We start from the raw sequence: 12296 nt of genomic DNA, 5'->3' as shown, positions 1-12296 counted from the left end.
AAAAGAGCAGTTAAATCATAGGACATGTTCATAGCATTTTACAGCTGAAAGTGAGCTTAAGTATCATCTATTTCAAATTATTGCTTTAAATATGGGGGGAAAAGGTACAGAGAGTGTGAGTGAATTATGAGGTGTATTTATGTTATTAGAAGCAAAGTCAGGACTCTCTTATTATACACCTGTGGCAAATGCTCTTTGGTTTTGTCTCAAAGAACCACCAAGGAACTGCTACCCACTGAGAACTTTCATCCACATTGTGTAGGAATAGGCTTTTGATAGTTCCGCTTCCTCTCCATGGGCCCAATCACTTGGTCATAACTATTGGGAACAAGGAAGGTTATCAGATCCAGTCTGTGCTCAAAATTCTCTCCCATAGGAATTTGGACTTAAGACCCAGAGATACTCCCTACTCCTTACTCTGAGATGGTCTTTTTAGTGAGGAGCAGGAAGCCCAGATGTAGATGGTCAGCCACCTTCTGGACACCATGTCTATACGTGGCATTATTTTATTAATCCTGCATATACTAAATAGGAAAGACAATAAAGGTGTGTGTGTGTGTGTGTGTGTGTGTGTGTGTGTATCATCTTCTACCATTCACCCTTTAGACTGCGTTCATTGGCCATTAAGTAGTAAGTTTGTCACTCTCACTTCTATTTCCTTGGAGAAAGGCTTATGGAAAATGGCTTCAACTTTGACAGAAACGATAGGTGAGATCTATGCTTCTCAGAGTAGATTCAGTCTCGAGTTGTATCCTAAGATGCCCCCAACACCTGAAGGTGACAGCTCTTCCACCTTTATGCTGCTGTGGCTTTGAGTAATTGCTGAAGGACAAGTGTTACAAAAAAGGTTGACAGGACTGAGTACCTGAAGGGAAAGCAAGAGAGAGAGAGCAAGAAAATGTGTGAGGCGTGTGCGTGTGTGTGTGTGTGTGTGTGTGTGTGTGTGTGTATGAGACAGAGAAAGAGAAAGAGAGAGAGAGAGAGAGAGAGGGAGAGCGTACAGGAATGTATGTGAAAATAAGGAAATAAGCTACCAACTTGTCTGTGTAATTCTGTTTGGAGGATGATTGATGAAGACACATCTATGACATGTACTTTTTTAAGGGAAGAAACAACAAAAACAAAAAATACTCAGTGCAGCTGGCCCCCTACTGTTGTCCTTTCCCCAACTCTTTCTGGAGTGGATATATGGCTTCAGTTCCTTTAAAGTGTCAGCTGGTGTCTGCTGGGGTTCTCTGTAACTCTCCAGGACACTTTGGTTTCTACGAGCATTAAAAACTTTCCCAGTGACTTAAGGAAACCACACACATACATGCACTTGAAGCCCATCACGAAAACGGCTCCACTGTGTTGGTTTTTCCTCTTGTTTTTGGAAGCTGGTTGTCTCCTTCTCCCAAGACTTTCATCCTCCCACTTTGTGAATCTGGTTGAAGAGGAGGTTATAGCAGAGATGGAGAAGGTTGCTGATGAGTGAAACAAAAGAAGAGGAAAGGAGAGTTTTCCAACCCTTACTTAATGATTGACTCTGGAGAAGATGGTGCTCTCTGTGTCCTGTGTTCCTTTTTCCTAAGCAGCTAAAAGCAGGTAAACCTGACCTTTCAAAGATCTAGGTCACATTTCCATGACTTCAAGTAAAACCAAATAAGGACCAGGAAAATTTGAGGGGTAGAATTCATAAAAATTATGGAGGGTATGGAGGGTCCTCAAACATAAATGTAATATATTTGTTTTAGTCCTTTCTGGTTCTCAAAACAGAAATCATGAATATGTATGGCCATGTATGGGGCTAGGCACTGTGAAGGTATTTTCATGTACTTCTCTGAAAGCCATCCTTGGCACCTGCCCTGCTCCCAAGCAGAGCTGACCTCCCTCCCTTGTCCACCCATGGTATCGTGCATACTGATTTATCTTGAGGTCACAGAACACCGCATTTATTTGTATTCATACCCATGTCACTGCCACTCCCAGTAGACCATGAGCCTCTTTTTTTGTCCAGGCTTGTTGAGATATAATTGACATACGGCACTGGGTAAGTATAAGGTATATGGCATAATGACTTGACTTACATATATTATGCAATGATTACCACAATAAATTTAGCTAACATCCATTATCTCATATAGATACCAAAAAAAGAGAAAAAAAAGTTTTTTCCTTGTGATGAGAACTCTTAGGATTTACTCTCTTAACTTTCCTATATACCATACAACAGTGTTAATTACAGTCATTATGTTGTACATTACATCCCAGTACTTATTTATCTTATAACGGGAAAGTTTGTAACTTTTAACCTCTTTTCCCTAGTGCCCCTTCCTCCCTGTCTCTAGTAACTATAAATCTGATCTTTATGAATTTGACTTTTTTTGTGTGGTTTATTGTGAATCCCACATATAAGTGAGATGACACAGGATTTGTCTTTCTCTGTCTGGCTTACAGCCCTCAAGGTCCATCCATATGTCTCAAATGGCAGGATTTCCTTGTGTTTTATGGCTGAATACTATTCCATTATATATATATATATATATATATATATATATATATATATATATATGTCACAACTTCTTTATCCATTCATCTGTCAATGGGCACTTAGGTTGTTTACATGTTTTGGCTATTATAAATAATCATGAGCTTCTTAAGAGAAAGAGAGATTTCTTATTTGTCTTTGAATTAACACATAGTAAAGGACAGGCACAATTGAAGCATTTGATATTGAACAAATAATGTTGAAGCATTTTAATGTAAGAAGCAATTTAATTTCAGGCAAGTTTTCCACTCCAATCTCCACAAATATTCCCAGCCTAGCATATAGAAGCAACATCATCGTCAACTCAAGGAGCTGTCAGATCACCAGTCAACCTTGGTTACCCCAAGACCCAGTGTTGGACAGAGAGGAAATTGGGACTCATTAGACCTGAATTCTGACTCTGCCACTTTAATTTAGTGGCCATGAAAAAGTTATTCAACTCTTTGAACCTCCCTATGCTTATCAGTAAAATGGGTAGAGTATCTTGGAGGATGATAAGAGCAATTAAATGAAATAGCAAAGTTCTTCACATGCTACCTAGCTCATAGCAGGAGCTCAGAAAAGATTACATCCTCTATAATAAGCAACAACCTTCTCTACTAAGAAATTCTGGGGTGGGGGGAAGATTCCTAAGTAATTCCCTCCTCCTTTTAAAAAACAATTAATAGTTTTGTGGGCTAAACTATTTGAAATGAAGAGTACACACTGTATGCTAACTACTTTATAACTGGGGATACTGGGTACTGAACCAGGTTTCAGTTGTTTAAGAATATGTCTTATATTGAGACTATGACTTTCTTAACGAAGGGACTTCCATAATTCAGGAACTTGAACAAAACAAGGACTCCATAAATATGTAATGGATGACCGAATAAATAAAGGAATCAATCAATCAATCAATGCAAACATTTTTGTTTGCAGGAGAGCAGAGAAGGGTTTTTTCCACCAGAAGATATAAAAGCTCCTCCCAAGGTCCCAGCTAAAGATACTGTTGGAAAGTATAGAAAGTTGAGGAAGACACTCAAAACAGTCCTTTTCAGTTTATATTTATAATTCTGGTATTATAATCCTGGTCTAGACCCTCGCCAAGGAACTTGGATTGCATTTGGATTCTTTACTTTGTGAGCTACTTTGGGGGTTACCTGTTTACAACTCCATCTACCTCACAGAAGTGTGAATCCATTGCTGTGGCTCCAACAGCTAAATTGCCCTGGCTTGAGAGTCAAGAGACCAGGGTCTGCCACTAGTTAGCTTTACAAAATGGTGCATTTTATAAACATATTAGATTCTTGATATTCTTACCTTTAAAAAGAGATTGTTAAGAACGGATATCGCCTCATGCCTGTCAGAATGGCCATCTTCAAAAAGACAAGAGATAACAAATGCTGGCGAGGATGTGGAGAAAGGGAGCCTTTGTGCACTGTTGGTGGGAATGTAAATTGGTGCAGCCACTATGGAGAACAGTATGGAGGGTCCTCAAACACTTAAAAATAGAACTACCATCTGATTCAGCAATCCCAGTCCTGGGAATATATCCAAAGAAAATGAAAACACTAACTCAAAAAGATATCTGGCACCCCCACGTTCATAGCAGCACTAGTTACAACAGTCAGGACGTGAAAACAACCTAAGTGTCCATCGACAGAGGAATAGATAAAGAAGTTGTATATATATACGATATACAATGCAGTATTATTCAGCCATAAAGATGAGGAAATTTTGCCTTTTGAGACAACATGGAGGAACCTTGAAGGCATTATGCTAAGTGAAATGTCAGACAGAGAAAGACAAATACTGTGCGATCTCCCTAATGTGTGGAATCCAAAAGCCCCCAAATTCAGATTTGTGGTTCCCAGAGGTGGGGAGGATTGGGGGGCAGGAGAGAGGGGAATTGGAGGAAGGTGGTCAAAAGGTACAAGCTTCCAGCTATAAGATAAGTAAGTACTAGGGATGTAATGCACAACATGATGACTATAGCTAACACTGTTATGTGGTATATAGGAAAGTTGTTAAGAGAATAAATCCTAAGAGCTCTCATCATAAGGAAAATTTAATTTTCTTATTTTGCTTTTTCTTTTTATTGTATCTATAAGAGATGATGGATGCTAATGAAACTGCGGTAATCATTTCACAAAATATGTATGTCAAACCATCACGCTGTACACCTTATCATGCTGTACGTCAATTATATCTCAATAAAATTAGGAAGACATTTTTAAAAGAGATGGCCAGAATTGACAACTATTAACATCCCTTCTGACTGTAAAATTGGAAGATTATCCCAGAAGAGCTGGGTGGAGCTCCCTGGCACTGCACCCCCAGGAAAGCTGGGTCTGCCAGCGCAGGAGCCCTCGCCCGGGGTGGTGCATCCCTTCCCTGCACTGGCTGTGGGTTCCCCGTCTCCCTGGCTGCTGCTTTGTGAACTCAGAAGCTCTTTTGCTTGGTTTCTCACCACCCTCTTCCCGCGCCTCTTCTTTTCTCTCCCCCTCTGATTTTTTTCTTTCCCCTGTACCAGTTTTTATTCACAGTTCTATGAATAAAACTGCTTCACAATTTTCTCTGCTCCTGTGGGTCAGGACCTCCAGTCTGAAGGTGGGCTTTAGGTCCCTTGGATCTTTCTTTTCTGAGCTGCTGACAGAAACAAAAAGGTGCAAGAGCTCAAGCCAGGGCTGGATAATGAAGGTGAGGTGAACGACAATTAGCCCTGAATATAGATGTCTTCTAGAGTGTTCATGGAGGCTGAATGCCATGCAGGGAGTGAGCGCTGTCTGTGTGGCAGGGAAACATTCTAAACTCTCAGCAGGGAGGCAGCCTGCAGCCCCAGTGCTAAAGGGGACGGTTGTCAATGATAAAAACAAATCTTCAAAACCTAGGGCTTTTTCTTCAAAACCTGAGAAAAAGTCTTTAGCTGTCCTGTGACAGGAAGCACAGATGTCTAAATATACAAACATCCTACGCTTAGGGGACAAATATTAGTCAAAAGGATCTCTCCTTGTCTCAAAATAATCCACATTGCTAGAAAATTGTGGTGAGTTGGTTGAGAAGAAAAGGTTATTGTTAGAGATGAAAACATATTTTAAATTCTTCTCTTTCTCTTAAATTAGGTCAAGCAAACTCTTAGGTGCATGCTTTCTAGAATTTCTCCATGTTTTTAAAACTCTGTCTTCAATTCCTATTCTTTTTATTTTAGCTTGTTCCTGGGAGGATAGAATAAGTTAGAAAGGACTCGGCTCTTAGCAGTCTGGCAAGTCGCAAGCGCTTCATAAATGCCCAGTGAATTAGGTGTTTGATGAAGTCAGGAAAGTTGACTTGTTTATTTTACCAGAAAATAAATAGAAAAAAATTCCAACAGAAGTTCTTTACATATAAAACTGTACTTTCAGGAAGCCCAGAGTAGGAATAAAGACCTGACAAGTCTGTAGGAAAGCCCTCTGGCTAAAAAGGGACCTTTCCCTTAAAAAGAATGAGATAATAATTTGAGTAGAGGCTGGAGAAGGCATAAGGGCTATTCTGTTTCTCCTGGTCACTTGATAGGCAGAGTCGGTCCAGCTTGGGTCATGTCACAGTCACCACCACAGTGCTGGGCTAGTGTGACAAGTACCAGGGACACCATCTGTCATTTTCATTGATCATTCTAAGACATATCATTTATTCTGCCATAAACTCCACCCAGTAGAAACAAGGTTTCAACCACCTTGTGCTGTGAGGATGTCGAAGGCTCATTATTTCTACTCAATCAGCTTCAGCCAATGTGTAAATATTGAAGCAAGTCTAAGGAGCCAAGGAAGGGAATGATGATTACTCCACTAATACTAATGAGCATAATGGAATTGGGAATGTGTTTAGGTAATGTTGCCACCGAAGCAGATGACTTAAAAAGGAGAAAAAATCCACAGGCTATTGTTGATTTAAAAAAAAAATGACCAAGACATAAAATCCACATGAGGTAAGAATCAAAGAGAGTAAAAAAGATTATGGCTCTAGGAAATCTGTGTGTGTGTATGTTTTATGCTCAGTCCATTCAAAAGACTCTGTGTGGACTCCAGCAGGCTACTACATGCCAGTGAAAACAGCCCACACACAACTTTTTTTGTTCCTCCCCCTCATTTATAGCTTTTCTTGGAACATGAAATAGATGTATATAAACCCACAGCAAATGCAGACTGGTATCAACATATTCCTGACTTCTACTGAATAGATGCGGAAGCATCCAGAAGCCCATCTGTAAAGCTGGAGTTCAGAGAAAAGGGAACATAAGAGAGAATAAAATGACAGCCATGTGAACTTATGAAAGTCATTTTTCCCTTGCACCTCATTAAATGCTGTAACACCGTCCTTATCAAACTCACCCCATCCTCAAACAAAAGCCATTTATTTGGGAGTGGACAAGGAGCTTATTTACTTTAAGGGGTCTGCCCCATAGTCCATGGTTGTAATACCTCTTCACATCCCTCTTTTTGGAATGCTGGCACTTCAAAAGAAATTAAATTTCTTGCGATGGTAAGGGAGGTTTAGAAACAGGCTCTTCCCTAAATGTTTTGTTTTGTTTTATTTTAAGTAAATATAACCCCCGGGTTCTGCCCAAGCTTTAGCGAGGTTTTGCCAGCCGGATTTCATTTTCCTTTAGAGAGCACTGAGAGCTTTTTGAGCCTAGCGCGGAGCTCTGCTGCGGGCATTGCAATTCCATCAGATGTCCGCGCCTCTGAACCAGACACAGAGGGCGCTTTAACCAGAGGGAGCCCGCGGCAGCGCTTCCCTCTGAGGACACAGGGAGGCAGTGCGGGAAAGCGAGGCTTCCACCCGCCGGAGGGAGCGACACCGCGGCTGCCAGCTTGCTTACCTTTTCCGCTGTTCAAGTCCTAGAGTCTCCTCAATGGCTTGTTTAAGTTTTATATAACTAAGAATTTTCAAAGAAAAAGGTCAGGTTACCTGACCAATGAAACAAACCAAAAAAAAAAAATTCTTTTTAATAATGTGTTCTGGGACAATGACACAATAAAAGCTAGGAAACAGGAACCGTGACAACTGTTTAAAGCAGTTTTATAATCCATAATATAGCCAATATCCAATACCCATCAGTTACATACCTAGAGTTTCCTTGCCGATTCTGTCCTCCCACGAGGGTTTACAAAGCACTTCGTAAATGCATAATCTCACTGAATTCTTACGCTAGTGCTTGATATTACAATAATCATGGACTTGTTTCCATTTCATGCGGAAGGAAATTGGGGTTAGAGAGTTTAAGGAGGTCACATGGTGACCAGTAAGCAGTAAGCTGGTGAGCAAGTCAGGGTTTCAACCTATGTCGTCTGACTCTGCATGAAGTATACTCCCCATCTCACACTCAAGTACTCTGACTGAACTCTCCTTCTCAGTTTTCCTCCCCAACTATTGTATGAACCTAGACCTCCGCTCTCATTCTATTGGCATCACCCCACAGTTATCTTGTCCCCTGCCTACACCTTGAACCTATCAATGAGTTTCCAAAACAGGTGGCTTTCTCCTCTGTACTACCTCCCCAATCTCCCCCTACTCTTCATTCCCACTATGATCACCATTGATCTTATTTGCCTCTTTCCTAGAGCTGGAAGTTTCCGAACACTGCCTTTACTTCCATTTCTTCCCTGTTCTAATCCATCCTACACGGCACATTGAGACTAACCATCCCAAACCACTCTCGAATGAAATCACTGCCCAGCTTGAAAAGCTTCAGGGGCTTCTCTTTGCTTCCTCAAACAATACACAAACTCTTTCTCCAGGCAGTTACAAACACCACACACCCTGAAAACCCCAATTTCCCAACACAGCCCTTCTATTCAGGCGAGCTTTGCCCCTTCCAGCAGCTCCCCGCTTGAGCTGCGCGCTTTGCGCAGCATTTATAGTGCAGCATTTATAGTGACAGCCCTTTTTCACTCCACTTGCACCTCCAAATCCTATATTCCTCAGAATCTCAGTTAAACACTGAATCCTTCATGAAGCCTTCCCCGATTCATCCAGAGACAAGTCATTTTTTTCCCTTGAAACCCCTATCCACTGTCTAATGCAATTAAAAAAAAAAAGATAAAATATAAATTGTACATAAATGAAAAAAACTTCCAGAGCACTTCTCTTCCAATCATCTCTTGAATTATAGTTACTGATATACGTACTAATCTTCTCTCCCAGGCTCTAAGTACACAAGGGCAGGGACCAGGTCTCTTTCTTTGAATTCACAACAGCCTCAGAATAGCTTTCACGTATTTGGTGCTTAGTAAGTGGGTTAATGGAGAAAGGGTTATGGTTAAACCAAAACAAAACTTTCCCATTTACCTCCCCTCTGCACTATATATACATATAAAATACTTAGTTGGATGTTCTATCACTCAATTAATTTTTCATATTTACTGATCACATAATATATATCAGGCATTGTACTGGGTGCTATAGTAAACAAAGTTCCAAAGTTCTAGCGAAGATAGATAATAAACAAATTATTAATTTTTGCAAATAGTGATGGGACTATAAAAACATGCAAAGCTGTTCCGGAAGCGCCAAGTGTCGTCCGAGGGGACAGAACTTCTTGGTCCTGATGTCTGACCGTGGAGATGTGAGCCTCCCACCCAAAGACCAGGTGAGGGCTCTCTCCCAGATGGGTAGTGCAGTCGAGATAAACGAAGACATTCCACCCCGTTGGTACTTCCACTTTGGAGTGGAGATTATACGAATGACATCTATTTACTCTGAGGAAGGCAACGTTGAACATGCGTTCATCCTCTATAACAAGTATATCACGCTTTTTATTGAGAAACTACCAAAGCATTGAGATTACAAATCGGCTGTCATTCCTGAAAAGAAAGACACAGTAAAGAAATTAAAGGAGATTGCATTTCCCAAAGCAGAAGAGCTGAAAGCAGAACTGTTAAAATGATATACCAAAGAATATATAGACTATAATGAAGAAAAAAAGAAGGAAGAGGAAGAATTTGCCCGAAACGTAGCCATCCAGCAAGAGCTGGAAAAGGAAAGACAGAGGGTGGCACAACAGAAGCAGCAACAGTTGGAGCAGGAACAGTTCCATGCCTTTGAGGAGATGATCCAAAACCAGGAACTAGAAAAAGAATGACTGAAAATTGTACAGGAGTTTGGGAAAGTGGACCCTGGCCTGGACGGCCCACTGGTACCTGACTTAGAGAAGCCCTCCCTAGATGTGTTCCCCACGGCACCTGTTATATACACACAGCCTTCGGACTGTAATACAACTGTAAGGCCTGCCAAGCCACCTGTAGTGGGTAGATCCTTGAAACCTGGAGCATTGAGCAACTCGGAAGCTCCTACAATCGATGGACTGTGCCACATGGTGGTACCTGGGAAGCTCTGCCCACAGTTTCTCCAGTTAGCCAGTGCCAACACTGTCCGGGGAGTAGAGACATGTGGAATTCTCTGTGGAAAACTGATGAGGAATGAATTTACCATTACCCATATCCTCATTTCCAAGCAAAGTGCTGGGTCTGATTATTGCAACACCAAGAACGAAGAAGAGCTTTTCCTCATATAGGATCAGCAGGGCAACACACTGGGCTGGATTCACGCTCATCTCACGCAGACTGCCTTCCTCTCCAGTGTTGACCTACACGCTCACTGCTCCTACCAGATGGTGTTGCCAGAGTCGATAGCCATTGTTTGTTCCCCCAAGTTCCAGGAAACTGGATTCTTTAGACTAACTGACCATGGACTATAGGAGATTTCTTCCTGTCACCAGAAAGGATTTCATCCACACAGCAAGGATCCACCTCTCTTCTGTAGCTGCAGCCATGTGACTGTTGTGGACAGAGCAGTGACTATCACAGACCTTCGATGAGAGTTTGATTCAGACACTTCCCAAGAACTATAAAACCATATCATCGTACTGTAGCCCCATAATGTAAACTTTCCAGAAAGCTCTGGAAGCTTTTTAAAACAGAATAGAACGTATCACCTGGGGGAGAACTGATTTTCTATTTCTGGTTTGAAAAGAAATAATTGAATACATTTTTTAGGCACATCTGGAAAATAGCATGATCATGCCAAAGCAACTTTTCAGTCTGCTTGTAACTAAAAAATTAAGTTGAAAAAACGTTGTAATGAACACCTATATACCCTTTGTTCTAGATTCACCAATTGTTAACATCTTTTCCCTCTCAGAGATCCTTCTAATTTCTCTGCCAACTTGTTTATTGTTTACCTTTGGACTAATTAAGGGCATCTATGCAGAAATTTGGAAGCCATTTAGAAAATCTTTGGGTTTTTCTGTGGTTTATGGCAATATTAATGAAGCTTATCATAAGGCTGAGGGAGCGCTCACTGCGTTTAACCAGATGGTGAGGCCCAAGAACCCTGAAGAATGATTTGGTCAGGAGTTATTGTTATTTAACAAATATTTCAGGATATTTTTTCTTCTACAATAAAATAACAACTATACATATTAAAAAAAAACATGCAAAGCAGATGAAATGCTTGAGGAGGGGCTGTGAAGGGACACCTACTCAGGCGGGGGTTCAAGGGAGGTTTCTCAAAGGAGAAGTGAGACTGGAAGGGTGAGAAACCAGCCATTCAAAGACTAGGAGGAAGTTCATTCCAGGTAGAAGAAAGCACAGGAAAAAAAGCTGAGAGGTGGAGGAAAGCATGGCGAACTGCAAGAAGACAGACACGGCTGGATTATAACGAAGGAATGGAAGGGTTGATCAAGTCTGGATTGGAGAGGGAGGTGAGGACCAGACCAGATGGGTCTTGTAGACCCTGGTAAGGAAGGGGATTGTCTGTCAAGTTGGCGGGAAGCCATTGCAGGGTATAAGCAGTAGAATATTATGATCCATTTGTGCTTTCAGATCATTCTGGCTGCTGTGAAGAGAACAGATTAAAGAAAGGCAAGAGTAAAAGCAGAAAAACTGGTGAGGGTACCATTGAGGAGGTCCAAGCAAGAAATGACATGACTCAGGCTTCCACAACAGTGGTGCTAATGTGGAGTGGAGGACGGACCCAAGACAGCAACTACAGGGCTTGTTAAATAGGGGGGATGAGGGAAAGGAAAGAATCAAGGGCAGTGCCCAGGTTTCTGCTTAACAATTGGGTAATAACTGTTACCATTTACTAAGATAAGAAAGATTAGAAGAGGTTTGAAGGAAAAGAAATCCATTAGCTCTAACTTTTAAGCCATCTTAAATTATAATTATTCATATGATGAATATTTGACACATATTTTTGAACAACTATTGTGTGCCTGACATGGTATTAGATGCTAGAGTAAATAAGACAGAATCCCTGTACTTAGAGCTTATACCATCTGGAGAAGAATACCAGTATCATTAAAAAAAAAAAATTTAAGTCAAATAGAACATAGGATAGTGTGCAGGCATGCAGGCTCTGTGGTTAGAGATTTCATAGAATACAATGTCACACTACTTTTAAGGATTCTTTTCCTCGGATGCTTTGTTCAGATTTGAAATGCAAAATTTACTTACTATTTTGCAAATGAATTCTAGGAATTCATGAAAGCAGAAGTCCAAACCAAACACATAGTAACTTTGGGAACAGCTGCTCACAGTTTGCTTTCATTATGACTTTTAGCTTCCCCTAACCCAAGCCCATAGCATCCTGCATAGACAAGCATGGTTGGAGCGTAGTCTGAAGTCATCATACCCAATCACTGCTTCCATGGCTGGGCTTCTCACAATGGGTACTTTGTGTTTTTGAAGTGACTGCTTTACAGAAAAGAATGAGACTACATAATGTCATCCTACAACCTTATCAAGAA

The 12296-nt window shown here is 41.0% G+C and overlaps 1 pseudogene; it reads left to right on the top strand.

The window, feature by feature from the left end:
• The first annotated feature begins 9095 nt into the window (after window positions 1–9095).
• Window positions 9096–10364, top strand: LOC136123827 (STAM-binding protein pseudogene; annotated as a pseudogene).
• The last annotated feature ends 1932 nt before the right edge of the window (window positions 10365–12296 follow it).

The sequence above is a fragment of the Phocoena phocoena genome, chromosome 5 (genome assembly GCF_963924675.1).
Source record: "Phocoena phocoena chromosome 5, mPhoPho1.1, whole genome shotgun sequence".
Taxonomy (NCBI): domain Eukaryota; kingdom Metazoa; phylum Chordata; class Mammalia; order Artiodactyla; family Phocoenidae; genus Phocoena; species Phocoena phocoena.
This window is presented reverse-complemented; position numbering and strand designations above follow the sequence as displayed.